General features: G+C 38.0%; 1 protein-coding gene across 8 annotated transcripts in view; it reads right to left on the bottom strand.

Annotated features, from left to right (window-relative positions):
- Positions 1 to 14,037, bottom strand: part of LOC136254412 (N-alpha-acetyltransferase 50-like) — an 854,489-nt gene that overhangs the window by 68,839 nt on the left and 771,613 nt on the right. The window lies entirely within an intron of this gene.

The raw sequence follows: 14,037 nt of genomic DNA, 5'->3' as shown, positions 1-14,037 counted from the left end.
TATGGTGCAGTAGCCTTCCAGTTTTTTAGTAGTAAAAGGACGTGTTGCATCACTGAAGTAGACCACTCTCCCTAAGCTCAAACTGATGGCCGCTGTCACTGCAGTAAAGCTTGCAAGATTCGCTATTAACTCTCTTCAACTGAAGGCTACTGTTTATATGTGGACTGATAATCAAATAGTGTTGTGTTGGATCCAGAGCACAAAGGTGTTACCTCAGTTTATCAAACATCGAGTGGAAGAGATAAACCAGTCAATTCCAAATATCACCTGGCAGGATGGTCCATCCAATGAGAATGCAGCAGACCTCCTCACTAAAGGACTCACCTTTGAGCAGTTTCATACCCTTCATTGTGGTGGCGCAGACAAAACTGGTTACTTGATGAAAGGAAGTAGCCGTCGTGGGACCCACAATCAGTCTTTCTACTCTATGTAGCAGCACTGACAGCAGAAGAGTTTGTGATTTCACCACCAGCTGACAACAGTAACACTAGATCATTACACCAGACAACTACAGTTCCCTTGAACGTTTACTGGCAGTGACAGCCTATGTTCAGTGCTTCATTGACAACCTCAAACGATCTCAAGATGCAAGGATGACTGGCCAACTACCCCCACTGAGTTGAATGCTGTAAGACTAAAGAGGATTGAGACTTCCCAAGAGCAGGCCTTCTCCAGTGAGATTTCAACCCTCAAGTCACAACAAGGCACTAGGAAGAAGACCTCAACTTTAGTAAGACAGCTACGACTTTTTCTTGATAGTGATGGATTTCTTAGATGTGATGGGTGCAACCACATTGCCCTATTAAGTGATACTACAAGATTCCAATACAGAAATATGGCTTTACCAAATTGCTCATTTGCTCACTCCATATCTCTCTCTTTCATGGAGGCGTGAACAGCACTCTTACAGCTTTGAGGCAGCAATACTGGGTGCCTTCAGGTTGGCAGTACATTAAAAGACTCCTTCATTGCTGCATAACCTATAAACGCCACCATGAAAGATCGTATCCTGCTCCAGACATGCACCATTGCCCAAGGACCATCTGAGAGACGTAGCCCCATTCACCATAACTGGGGTTGACTTTACTGGTGTTCTATATGTACAATAGTGAATGGAGAGAGTAAAGTGTATATTTGTTTAGGTATTTACGTGCACTACAACAAGAGCCATCCACCTGGAAGTTGTACCTCACCTTACTGTAGAGACATTTATACTCGCCTTCCGTCAATTTGCGAGTTGCAAATCCCTACCTGTTATTTTATCACCTAGCAACAAATACCTTTAGGTTAACTATGTAAACAATGGTGGTGAGAAACATAAACTACATCCCAACTGTCAAACTAGAAAGGAAATAGGCATTAATCTTGCCAATTTGATCAGATTTCACCACTGACCATTGTGTGAGATACTGTTGGCATATTGCTTCACCAGTTAAGCCAGGTTTAAACGCAGGTTAAACAGGTTTAACTGGAGGCTCGACACATACCAGCTGAGGTCTGTGGTTACTGTAAGTGTCACAGCCTCAAGACCACTCCCTAAACAGGCTTAACTGGTTTGTGGTATCATGTACTAACAAGAATTATTGGCACGAAGTGGTATGTTGTTGCTCTGCAAGCTGCCCATACACCCAACTTCTTACTCTTATCTCTCCACTATGATTCCCATTATTCTATGACCAGAGCTATAATAAGTAACAACAGGAGCCCACATTGGTGACACAGCAGGGTACGTAAGCTGCTTCATAAACTAACACCAAGGTTTTCATTTACAGCTACATGTAGACTGGAGTAAGGTTAGAAAGTTTCTTGCTCAAGGGAGCAGTGCAACAGCAACTGTGACTTAGTGGTAGCACACACTACACACACACACACATTTAGTACAGTACATAAAAATATATTAGTATTCACCATGAACACACTGAATGGCTACGAATATATGATAGGAATTTCCCTTCAATATACATACCATTTTAGTGACAGAACTGAATATCTGAATAAGTACTATATTGAGTCTGCCTGACATATTTACCAGTACAAGTACACAAGGGATCATAGCACATTGATAAAAGTACTGAAACAAGTTGGAGTAGTGCATGATATTAAATCACAGTAAAACAATAAGAAGTGTTATATCCCTACTGTGCTCAAGATACCATAATGGAAATGCACAGTAGGGATATAACACTTCTTATTGTTTCACTGTGATTTAATATTATGCACTACTCCAACTTGTTTCATTACTTTTTTTATTGACGTGCTATGGTCCCTACTCTAGTTGAAAAATTCCACATTTCTGTGTACTTGTTTGTTAACTTTTTGTAAAATAAAATTATGACTGGTGAACTCACATCAAGAGAAAGAAATAGCGCTGCACGTCTCAGCTATCAATTATCATCTGAAAAGTACACTCCGTATCCATTACGCTTCATTGTCAGCTATGTTCAACCCATTACGAATCAAGAAATGTTCGAAAAGCATCTCTGTAATCAAAGTAGCCATTATGAAAAATATGGACGATTTCTATTACAAAGGGAAGCCATCACGTACTACCACCAAATCGACACCTTTCGCTGTCAGCAAAGATGAATGGGACACAAAGGAGGACACTGGTAAGTCCATGAAGAATGCGTTGTACGTCTTGCGGTATGCCAAAATGTACGTGTCCGGCTGAAGTGATGTTGAACAGTGAAAAAATCAAGCCTGTATAGCCTTAGCTGTTATCGAGTTACACTTGTCTAAAGGCATCAGTCAGTTAGTCAGTCACTAGAAAAATCGGTTTTAATTTTTTTTCTAATACAATACCTGTTTCACTACCCATACAAAAAGTCTCAATAGTAGCAGTGAAATTTATCCCGTATTTTACTGGTAGCAGTGAAAAAGTTGTAATTGCAATTCCATTGGCTAGAATTTATGTTAAGGGTCATTCCGTGTCAAATCAACAAGGAATTTAGGGTCACCTCTCGGATTTTGATGAAACTTGGTGTGTTTGTAGTACCTATGGTGCTTATCACTCATGCAAATTTTTAGCTCCATAGATTCCATAGTTTCTGATTTATGACCACAAATATTTTGAATATTTCATGAAAATTTGGTCCATCTCTTGTTACAAAATCAATTGCAACCTTGCACTGTGTAAATATTTGTAAACACAATTTTCAGTGATGGAAGACTGTTGATTTACCTTTCCAGTGATCCCTAAATTATGGGATATCTACTTAATTATGGTTTAAAAGTACTTCATTGAAAACTTTAATCCTTTATATTTTGAAATATGCTGTTTGAAATTTTTCGAATTCTTTTGTGAATAATGATTGGGTCATAGTCTATGTTTGATAAAAATTTTGTGGTGGGACCACAATAGGCTCAAGAGATATAATGAATTATGTTGTGGTATGCGGTGGAATTTGCCGTCTATTATTGCTGTATTGGAGTGTACACTTCCAATAACCACTCGCAACAAGGCCATGCCAAGTTTGTCTTACAGAGTGAAGGTGTCTAGGTGCATTGCAATCTGTATTAATGACCACCTGTATTGAAAGACCATCTATGTGCTGCAGTTAAGTTATACTTCATTAATGTATAGCACCAAAGCATCAACCCTTTCTAACAAATCCAAAAATGGTCCTTATTAGACAGGTTGACTATAAATTACAGATCTGACCACCATGTGTCCATGAACATCATGTAAATGTACTATCTCTTCACAAATACATTCTTTATTAAGTTGAATACCACGTAGTGGACTTAGCCATATTTAAGTTGCGTATGTGGCTACATAGATACATACAACAGAACTCCTCAGAAGGGATACCTGGATATCTTGATAACCAGGACACCTGTTTATACACTGTACTCCCACTCTAGTGGTGCACATACATTTAGATCAAGATACTTCTGTGGTTTCTGTAATATGAGCACTTTATTATGTTCCTAGCAATGGAGGGGTTTTACCATACATGCATTAATTGTACCTCAATATGTGAAATTAATTACTACATTACTTTACATTCATGACCACTTTGAAGATCAAGTCATAAACTCATGCACATACTCACATAGGACATGCTGACCACATACTTAACATTTGCTTGTACTGATCTTCAAAGCGTCAACCCAAAATACTTTGAAAAACCATTTTAGTAATTACAGTACTATAAATCACACATTGAGGTGCAAGCAAGTATTAATAATATAAAAACTCTGGGTACAAGTAATGCATCTACTGTATATAGTGTAACTATTCTATTCCCTGGACCATTGATGAAGTGTTCACTTTTGAGAAGCCACATACTTGTCTTGGGCACAAAATGTACGTACAATTATAAAGTAAGATCATGAGGCTATTAAGGTGCCCAGGTATCCTTTTTGAGGAGGTCTATTGTACCTATGCAGCCATGTACGTAACTTGAATAGTGTAGAGTGGGGATATGTATGTGAGTGCACTATAGCGAGATTTTACTTAATAAATAAGGTATAACTGAAGAGATGGTACAACATTAATGTGTTTATGGACGCATGATAATCTCATTTATAGTCAACCTGTCTAATAAGGACCATTTTTGGATTTGCTAGAAAGGGTTGATGCTTTGGTGCTATACATTAATATCCAATTAAAGTATAAATTAGCTACAGCTTATAGATGGTCTTTCAATACAGGTGGTCATTAATACAGGTTGCAATGCACCTAGACACCTTCACTCTGTAACACAAACTTGGCATGGCCTTGTTGTAAGTGGTTATTGGAGGTGTACACTCCAATACAGCAATAATAAACTGCAAATTCCACCGCATACCACAACATAATTCATTATATCTCTTGAGCCCATTGTGATCCCACCCCAAAAAATTTATCAAACATAGACTATGATCCAATCATTATTCACAAAAGAATTCGAAAAATTTCAAGCAGCATTTTTCAAAATATAAAGGATTAAAGTTTTCAATGAAGTACTTTTGAACCATAATTAAGTAGATATCCCATAATTTAGGGATCACTGGAAAGGTCAATCAACAGTCTTCCATCACTGGAAAGTGTGTTTAAAAATATTTACACAGTACAAAATTGCAGTTGATTTTGTAACAAGAGATGGACCAAATTTTCATGAAATATTCAAAATATTTGTGGTCATAAATCAGAAACTATGGAATGTATGGAGCTAAAAATTTGCATGAGTGATAAGCACCATTGGTACTACAAACACACCAAGTTTCGTCAAAATCCGAGAGGTGACCCTAAATTCCTTGTTGATTTGACATGGAATGACCCTTAACAATGTAGCACCAATTAGTGTTGACACGTGTTTAGTACATAGTGACAAATTGCATGCATAGCAACGCTAATGCACAGCATGTGTATATGCAGTGAGTATGGGAATAGCATGGGTATAGCAGTGAAATTTGGGATAAATACCACTCTTGTTGTATTAGAAATGGTTAATTTCACTCGGCTTCGCCTCGTGAAATTTATCCCCATTTCCAATACAACACTTGTGGTATTTATCCCAAATTTCACTGCTACCCATGCTATTACTAGTACAAATTCCATACCAACTTGTTGAAAGCATTTTGGGTTGATCTGAAAGCTTGTTTGGGCTCTAAACCAACACTACTTCATTGTTGTCAGGGAAAACTGAGGATGGTTTTGGGTGATGTTTTTTCATGGGCCACACCCAAACCTTTGTGGTCCCTACTATAAAGTACTATTGTACTGTATGATAAAGGAAGATACTCAGATGCAAAAGTATTACGTACGTATACTATAAATGTACAGTAAATATCTCACAACCTTTTTGATTTGTACTAATAAACAGGTGCTGCATTGCAATAATGTAAATGACTGTAATTTAAAAGTTGGCCTTTTAGAGAGGTGGTGTTTCTATACAGGTGACTACTACACTGTAAGACAACAAGTTCCATTGCAACATGATTTAAATGATGAGATGTCATCATACACACTTACATAAGAAGACTCACCAGTAGATGATGTCCAATTCTTTCATTTATTCAACCGTTAGTTTTAATGTACCTGTGAGGGGTAAGAGCAGTTGTCATAAATCAGTCCCAATATACTGTACATAGACACTCTATGGATGACGTGGTGTTCAGTATACAACAGTGTGTGTGTGTGTGTGTGTGTGTGTATGTCAGTGCGTGCGTGTGTGTGTGGTCCTCTCGTACAGTCTAGTAAAGGAGTTTTGAAGCACTAAACTTTTGTGCAACATGACAAAGCATATCTAGAGAAACAGCAACTTAAACTTTTAAGTACCCATGCTCTCTGTAGAAAGTTTTCATACAGATTATTTGTATTGTAAACATGGTACCTATCAGGTTTAAACACAAACTATGACAAAGTTAATTTTTGATACTTTTAAGAGCCATTTGAAATTGCTTTGGACAAATTTGAGGTTCTGATTTCATTTCTAGACACAGTTTGTGGTGAAACTTATGTTTCCCATCAGTTTTGGTGAGCTAAATGTAGCGCAATATAGAGTACTTACAGGTCTTTGTATAGTGAAGTAGTGTTTGTATAGGGTGTTTTGGTCCAGTTATGGTGAGCTACGTAGTTTTAAGTACAACTATGCAGATGACCAGTAATAAAGCAAAAGCATTAGTGTCATTTTGTGTCATTACGTAGTATTGTTACAGTAGAACTGTAAACTAGTGTTGTTGGTTGAAAATGGCTTCCTCATTGCCTTATCTTTGTAAAAACTGTGAGTGAGTTGGAATCTCCATTGTTAACCATCAGTTATCAGTGTTCTCGATCTCTTCAATTACTAAGAGTTGCTTTTAACTAAACACATTTTTAAACTAACTGTATTTCTCATAGAATTGCTGCTGAAATTGATGCCTGATGATGATGCCATTAACACCTGCATGTATTACAACAGCTGTATCAAGGCTGGCAAGAAGCAGGGGACGTAGTCAGACTTTTGGTGATGCTAGGGCCTAGCTGTAAGATAAAGAGTAAAAGAAAAGGTAAAACTATACCTACTAACAATATCTCCCCTCCATCAACTATACCTCCTTATTTATAACTACATAAGTAGCTTGCTACACTGCTTTTCTCTGAATACTGTGACTGCTCTATTAGAGTATCTCGATCTGACTGCTTTATTAGAGTATCTCGAACTTGACTCAAATTGTTGATGCCCACTTGCCCAGGCCTGGGCCCGGTGGCTACACCTCTGGCAAGAAGTGCTCAGAGCTCTCACGTAACAAACGTGGTGATCAGATCAACCTATTATTTCAGGAGACTTTTTTGCTAAACAGTGTATACCTGCACCATAACTAAAGGATGATAGCATGGAAGTACAATGCAAGGTTGTAGCAAATGTTAAATCAAAGATTTGTGTAAGAAATGTTCACAAGAAGTTAAAACACAAAGATGACAAAATTAAAGAATAAAAATTTGAAACTTCTGCAAAGTCCAAAGAAAATGATGTACCTCACAGTCGCTTAGCAACTGCTAAAAGAGCAAGTGAAAAGAATTGACGTATCAGAAAGAATCAAGAATTTGACATGTAAACTTGAAGCTAGCAGAAGTGCAGTATGCTTAAAAGAATTTAAATCACAGACATTAACAGCTTTACCTTGACAGTGTCCAACAGCAGATGGCTTGGCTGACTGTGTTTTATCCACTTGGAAAATACTTACTTTCATGAACCTCCACCAAGACGTGGCTTAGCTTGCAAGTCAGAGCCAGAAGTTATTTGATTGGTTCAAGCGACTTGTAAGGCTCTCAGCAGACACATGTACGACTGTGAGAAAAGTGGCATATATCAACACTTTACAGCTTATTTGAAGCAAAAAGTGCTCCATGTTGATACAATCTACGATTGTTTATTTGCAACAAGGGACTATATACAAGAAGAGATTCTTACTGTGCCCTTTTCATCTTTACTAACTTGTTTTGTTGCTGAGCATCTGCCTGATTTAAAATATACAAACAAATTCTGTTTCAAAGACAAACACAATCAGTGAGAGGCACAACTCAATCGTTTCCGTACAGAAGAATTAAATCCATCATTTTGTCACTGGAAACTATGATCTTGTTTTGAAACAATAAAACAGGTAAATGGTTAAGTGATAAAACTACTGCTGAAAGCTCTGAATTGTTGCACAAAGCAAGAAATTATTCATCTGAATTAAAGCAATGGGTACCTCCGTAGTTCAGAAAAAGAAACTGATTAAAGATCAAACAAAACCTCTATAAGCAATACAGGCTCCTTACACAGATGTAACAGAAAGAGAATCTAATGAAAGCTGTTATGAACTTTCATGTACACACACTATAGACTAGTATGCTCATAGTGCAGCAGGCAAGACTGGCAAGTGACCTATAAATGCCGAGAAATGCAATCAGCTTTAGATTTTTATCGGAGATGCTTATAATTTTTAATTGGTTTAAATATCATGTAAGACACCGTCACAAGGAAAAGTAGATTGGCCATGCAAGACTACTTGCAGAGGTACCTAGTACAAGAATATTGTGAAGTGTATAAAATTCTGAGAAGAGTTGGATACCTGTGGGTCCCCTGGTCCTGGGTCCTTTGTACACTTGTTGACAAAATACTCTAATAGAACAATCATTTTGACATTCAGATAAAATAAAGGTACAGTATGATACATCACGTGATCACATGTTGACTCTACACATGTATATCATGTGGTCATCACATGTTGACTCTACACATGTATATCATGTGATCATCACATGTTGACCCTACACATGTATATCATGTGATCATCACATGTTGACTCTACACATGTATACACTACATATCTACTAGTGTCATGAATGGACATTACTAGAATTCTATTTAGGGTACACTAGATATTTCAACAATTATTTACATACTGTACAAACCTTGGCTACTGTATGTGAAACACAGCGATGTTGAGTTTTCATTTGATGTGATGTCTCCCAACTCTATTCTGGACTGTCTGCATGTACAAAACAAGTGTGGTATGTATTTTACAGGCATCATCACACAGCTCTATCACCACTAACACATCTCATACACACACTATCATAATGATATAACTGCATAATTTATAAGTTTAAAAATCTACCTATTCATGGCCATTTACTCATCATATTTCATCAATCAGGAGGTATCTCAGAACTCAAGAAGTCCACTATGCTCTTCAATACAAACCATTGGGATCACATGCATGCTTCCAACCTCCTCTGACATGCACACACACGTACACACACACCTACAGACAGACACAAACAAACGCATACCAACTCCCAGTCTCCAGTAGGCTGATAGACATCCAAAGGTCATGATCTTGTTGCCTGTCTCCACTCAGCAACAGACTCTGCCCACAACAATGTCACTACAGGCAGAATCCAGGAATCATCTTTTGTAATACTACACATAAACACATGTACAGTATATTTTACACTATCACATTGTAAGTACAGTTAAGCCAAGAGTGTAGAGAGTCTATATAACAGTGTATATCCCTGGGGATTCTCTCCGTAAAACTCCGTAATTTGTGTTATTCTCAATTGGTGAAGATTGTATCATCACATTTCTTTATTCCGTCAGCGTGCTATCACTATTCTTGGTTAAACTTTAACCAAGGGCACACATGATTAGGGCTAAGGTTGAAACGAGGTAAGTAATCAGAAGATATTGTCATTAATTGATGCATTTGGTTAAGCATGCATATAAACATTTACATGAGCTGACTGAATAAAATGGTGTCCAACGTTTGTCAACAACAAGAGTGGAAAGATTCCATTGTGGGAACATTTCAAGCTACCAGTCAAAAAACCTGTTTATTGACTGTGCCACACTGAAAAAGTTAAACAGTGGAAATCTCCTATTGTTACAAGCAGCAAAGGATAAAAAGTTAACCAACTGAAATCGTTGTTGAGCAACTAAAACCTTACTAGTACTACTGGTTGCTATAGACATGTAGCCATTATTGTAGAAGAGAACAAGGGAGTATTGAAATTGATGAAGGTCACAAAATCAGGTACCATCTAAAGGCTACTTAGTTATACCATTGTTGTACATGATGGTGTGAAGAATATGGTAAAGGTAGCTCAGTTTCTGTGTAATACCACTGACCCTTGGACCACAGCTCAGAGCTCACTTTGGTCTTGCCTGTCATATGGCATTGATGGTGACTGGTAGCTACTGCTTGAAATTTACCAATCACTCACACAACAGTCAACACAACTACTCCCAGTCTCATCCATATAGAGACATCCAAAGGTCATGATATACACAGGTCTGCCTTTGTCTCCACTCAGTAATAGGCTGTTCGACACATTACAGCTACAAATGACCCTCTTGATCACACTAGAGAAGATGACAACTTGGAGATGAATTTACTGCACACACCATTGGCATTACAAATAGTTGCTAAGAGACAAAACAATGTTCTGGTCAGCATGAGGGTTGTGAGTAGACAATATGGCACCACCCATTTTTAAAGTTTAAAGCAATAAAAGATAATACTCCTGCAAAATTTTGGCTTTGTGTGAAAAGGAAATAGTTTACAATGCTGATATCAACACTAGCGTTGCATGGGCACCTGAGTGTGTTCTCATAGTAAATCACTTAATGTACAAGAAGAAAGACTCACTGTACACTTCTGGGGGGGGCGGGGGGTACCAATACAGCCTTAACTAAAAGTAAGTAAAACAACACACAACATGGTTCTTGAAATGATCCATTTGCACACACAATGGAATCCTTTGCAATAAGGCTTCTTTAGTATACAGAACCATTGCCAAAGAGAACTTTAGAAAATTAATCAAGGGGTCAAGAGTGGATACTGTTTATTAATAGGACATGGACATGCACAAGACATGGCTATAGTTTTAACTCTTTGTGTGTGTTGTGTGTGTGTTTGTGTGTGTGTGTGTGTGTGTGTGTGTGTGTGTGTGTGTGTGTGTGTGTGTGTGTGTGTGTACAGTATATACAACGTATGTTCATATGTACATTTGTATGTATATACAGTATATATGTATGTGTGAAGTGTGATGTACATGTGTGTGATGTGTGATGTACATGTGTCGTATTAAGTGTTTGCAGTGCTTATGTAGATAAAAATGACATATCCAATGATATAGTCATATTAGACTAGAGTGGAAAGAGCTCAGCATACAGTATTTCAAGCTTTACTGGACTTGTGATGAAGTTACTGTACCGATCAAAAGAAAGCTGTTTGTCAACTATGCCACATTGAAACACCTTACAGTGATAATACAACTACATGATTTGTAGACACATTTGGAGCACAAACATCCTATCAAGCACAAGTTCCCATTGTCAGTTGCAACGGATAAGAAGGAAAAGAACTCTGATCAGCCAATAACTGAAGTCTTGCTGTACAACTACCTGTACATAAACCCTTTAAGCAATAACAGCACATTAAGCAGTGCTATTGGTAACTGTATAGCTGTAGACATGACACCACTATTGGTAGGAGAAGACAGGGGGAAGGGGGTTGGAATTAATGAAGGTGGTAAATTTCATGTACCATCTAAAGTAGAGGCTACTTCACTAAAACAGTTATGAAGAATACAGGCCTTAATTTAATTTTTAAGGTGCAGAGGACAAATGTCCTTACATATTCACAAATGTACAGACATAGAGTCAAATTGTACAGACATGAGCTAGAGGAGCACTTTATATGCACTGCTGGAATTGGAATAGGGAATTTCCATTGAATGTTTTGAGGTTAAATACAACCACATAGCTGCAACATATCACCAGGCTGTGGTCACTACAGCTGCTGGTGATAGCAGTACACAAAGGGGAGGTGGCATTGGTAAATCCTTGGGTTGGGAAAATGTAGCATCTCCTAGCAACCAAGTGACAGTTATTGTTAGCACTACAAACAAACATACACATCAGCTTTTATGGTACCACTATTGGTTTTGCAAGGACATGTGTGTCCGCCCAAAACTAATTATGTACAGACATTGTGCTATTTGTGCGGATTTTGTCCGTTGACCGCACGTTAATTTAAGGCCTGAGAATATGACGGTGTGAAGAATATGGTAAAGGTTTCTGTGTGTTACCACTGACCTCTGGACTGCAGCTCACTTACTAGAGCTCACCTTGTCATGGAATTGATGTTAAATGCAGCTACTACTTGTGTCCAGTCACTCACACAACAGTCAACATTGGTGAGGAATTCTTTGATACATGGAACATTGACAAAGATAACATTGTGGCAGCTGTTACAGACAATGCTATGAATATGGTTAATGCCATCAATGGGTTGGGTCTTCTGAACTTCCTCAGTATGGGCCACACCTTACAACTAGCCATATTAAAGGTTTTCGATGATAGACTAGTGAAGACAGAATTTAATTGGCAAATGTTAAGCCATTATCATCACTCATCCAAAGCCACTTATTCATTGAAAAATAAACTTCCTCGAATTAGTTGAAAAGGTTGTGTGCAGAGGAAAACTTTTCTGTAGCTAGGCAGTTATCATTGCAATGGCTAAAGGAAAAGTTTCATAGCTGAAGGGTGATCTACGAAATGTACGAAAATTTTCAATCTCAGATAATTTGCAACTCATCAATTTGGTAAGCAGAACAAACACATAGTACAAGTCACACAACAAGAAGATATGGAGCTACCATCACTTTGTGTGTATCATTGTGATATATTACCTATCACATGTTGACTCTACACATGTACACTACATATCATCTACTAACATGTCACAACCAGCATTCATACCTTGTCAGTATAGGTTATGAAGAATGTGACAACTTTCAGTTTCGCAGTGCGATGTCTCCCACTTCTACTCTGAACAGCCTGTAAATACAAATATGGTATGCGTTTACAAGAATTGTCACAGTGAAAAACACTAGGCTTACCACAACTAACATGTTCCACACGTACATATCATACATGCTATCATAATGATGGTATACAATAATTTTATCAACACATGGCCTATGGGGAAGGGTGGATATTAGCAGCAACGAGCAACAAAAATAAATGCCTTCAAAAATATTGTCTTGCATGCCTTTCCCTTTATCAGCGCACCTACAAGTACACTTCTGGTGTGTGCTTTCATCCTCACTTTCGTCTGTTTCACACAAAGTCTGCAAGAACATAAAAGCTGATGGCAAGGAGGAATAGCAGATAATCTAAGAGAAAGCTAAAAAGATAAACTCAGCAGTTTGAGCGATGATAAATGATCGGGTAGATGATGGAATGGACTAGGAGGAAATGGCGAGGGTGTAGCTATATCTTAGCTACCTTGGGGCTTGGGGTTCAAGTAGCTACAGTTGTGTGTAGAAATAGCTAGAGTAGTTACTGTAGTCACATCATGCCATACTGTGAGTATACTGCAAGGGGGTGACATACAGGTGCTCACTGTAGGTACATCTGCAACCGCAGTCAAAGTCAAAGGTCAAGGCCATCAAATTCGTGCCAAGTCAACAGTCGAGGGTAAAAATTTCCAACTTACAAACAAAAAGTACTGAAATGTCGTTGCTAGGTCACCAGTCAAAGATTGAAAAAAAGGCTTTAGTCACAGGTCAAAGCAAAATTTCGGCCGGTCAAGACTTTGACTGCGATTGCAGATCTCCCTACAGCATGTTTCTACATGACACCCCCTTGTAATGTGAACCAGTATAATAGCTACTAGTGCTCTGTGTCATGCCTAGAGCTGGACCTGTGCTCCTTTGTTATGAGTGCTTATAATAATATATATGGCATTATATAGGACCAAAAGTAATTCTTCTGAGAAATTGTTATTAAACTTTCATTAATTTTTTTTTTGCTAGGGCAACGACATCCTCTTGTCTGTAACGGCAGGTTTAAGGTGTTACACTGTCACGCTGTTACATGTACATTGTAACTGTTACACTGTAACAATAGCCAGATACTAAGATACTGGTTGTTACACTGTCACATTGTTACCTTGTAACTGTTACACTATTGCATAGGGATAGCCAGATGCTAAGATATTGACTGTTACACTGTTACACTGTCATGCTGTTACATTGTAACTGTTACACTGTTACAAAGGGATATCCCCACT

Source organism: Dysidea avara, chromosome 1 (genome assembly GCF_963678975.1).
Source record: "Dysidea avara chromosome 1, odDysAvar1.4, whole genome shotgun sequence".
Taxonomy (NCBI): Eukaryota; Metazoa; Porifera; class Demospongiae; order Dictyoceratida; family Dysideidae; genus Dysidea; species Dysidea avara.
Note: the sequence above shows the minus strand (reverse complement) of the source record. Positions and strands in the feature narration are given on the sequence as shown.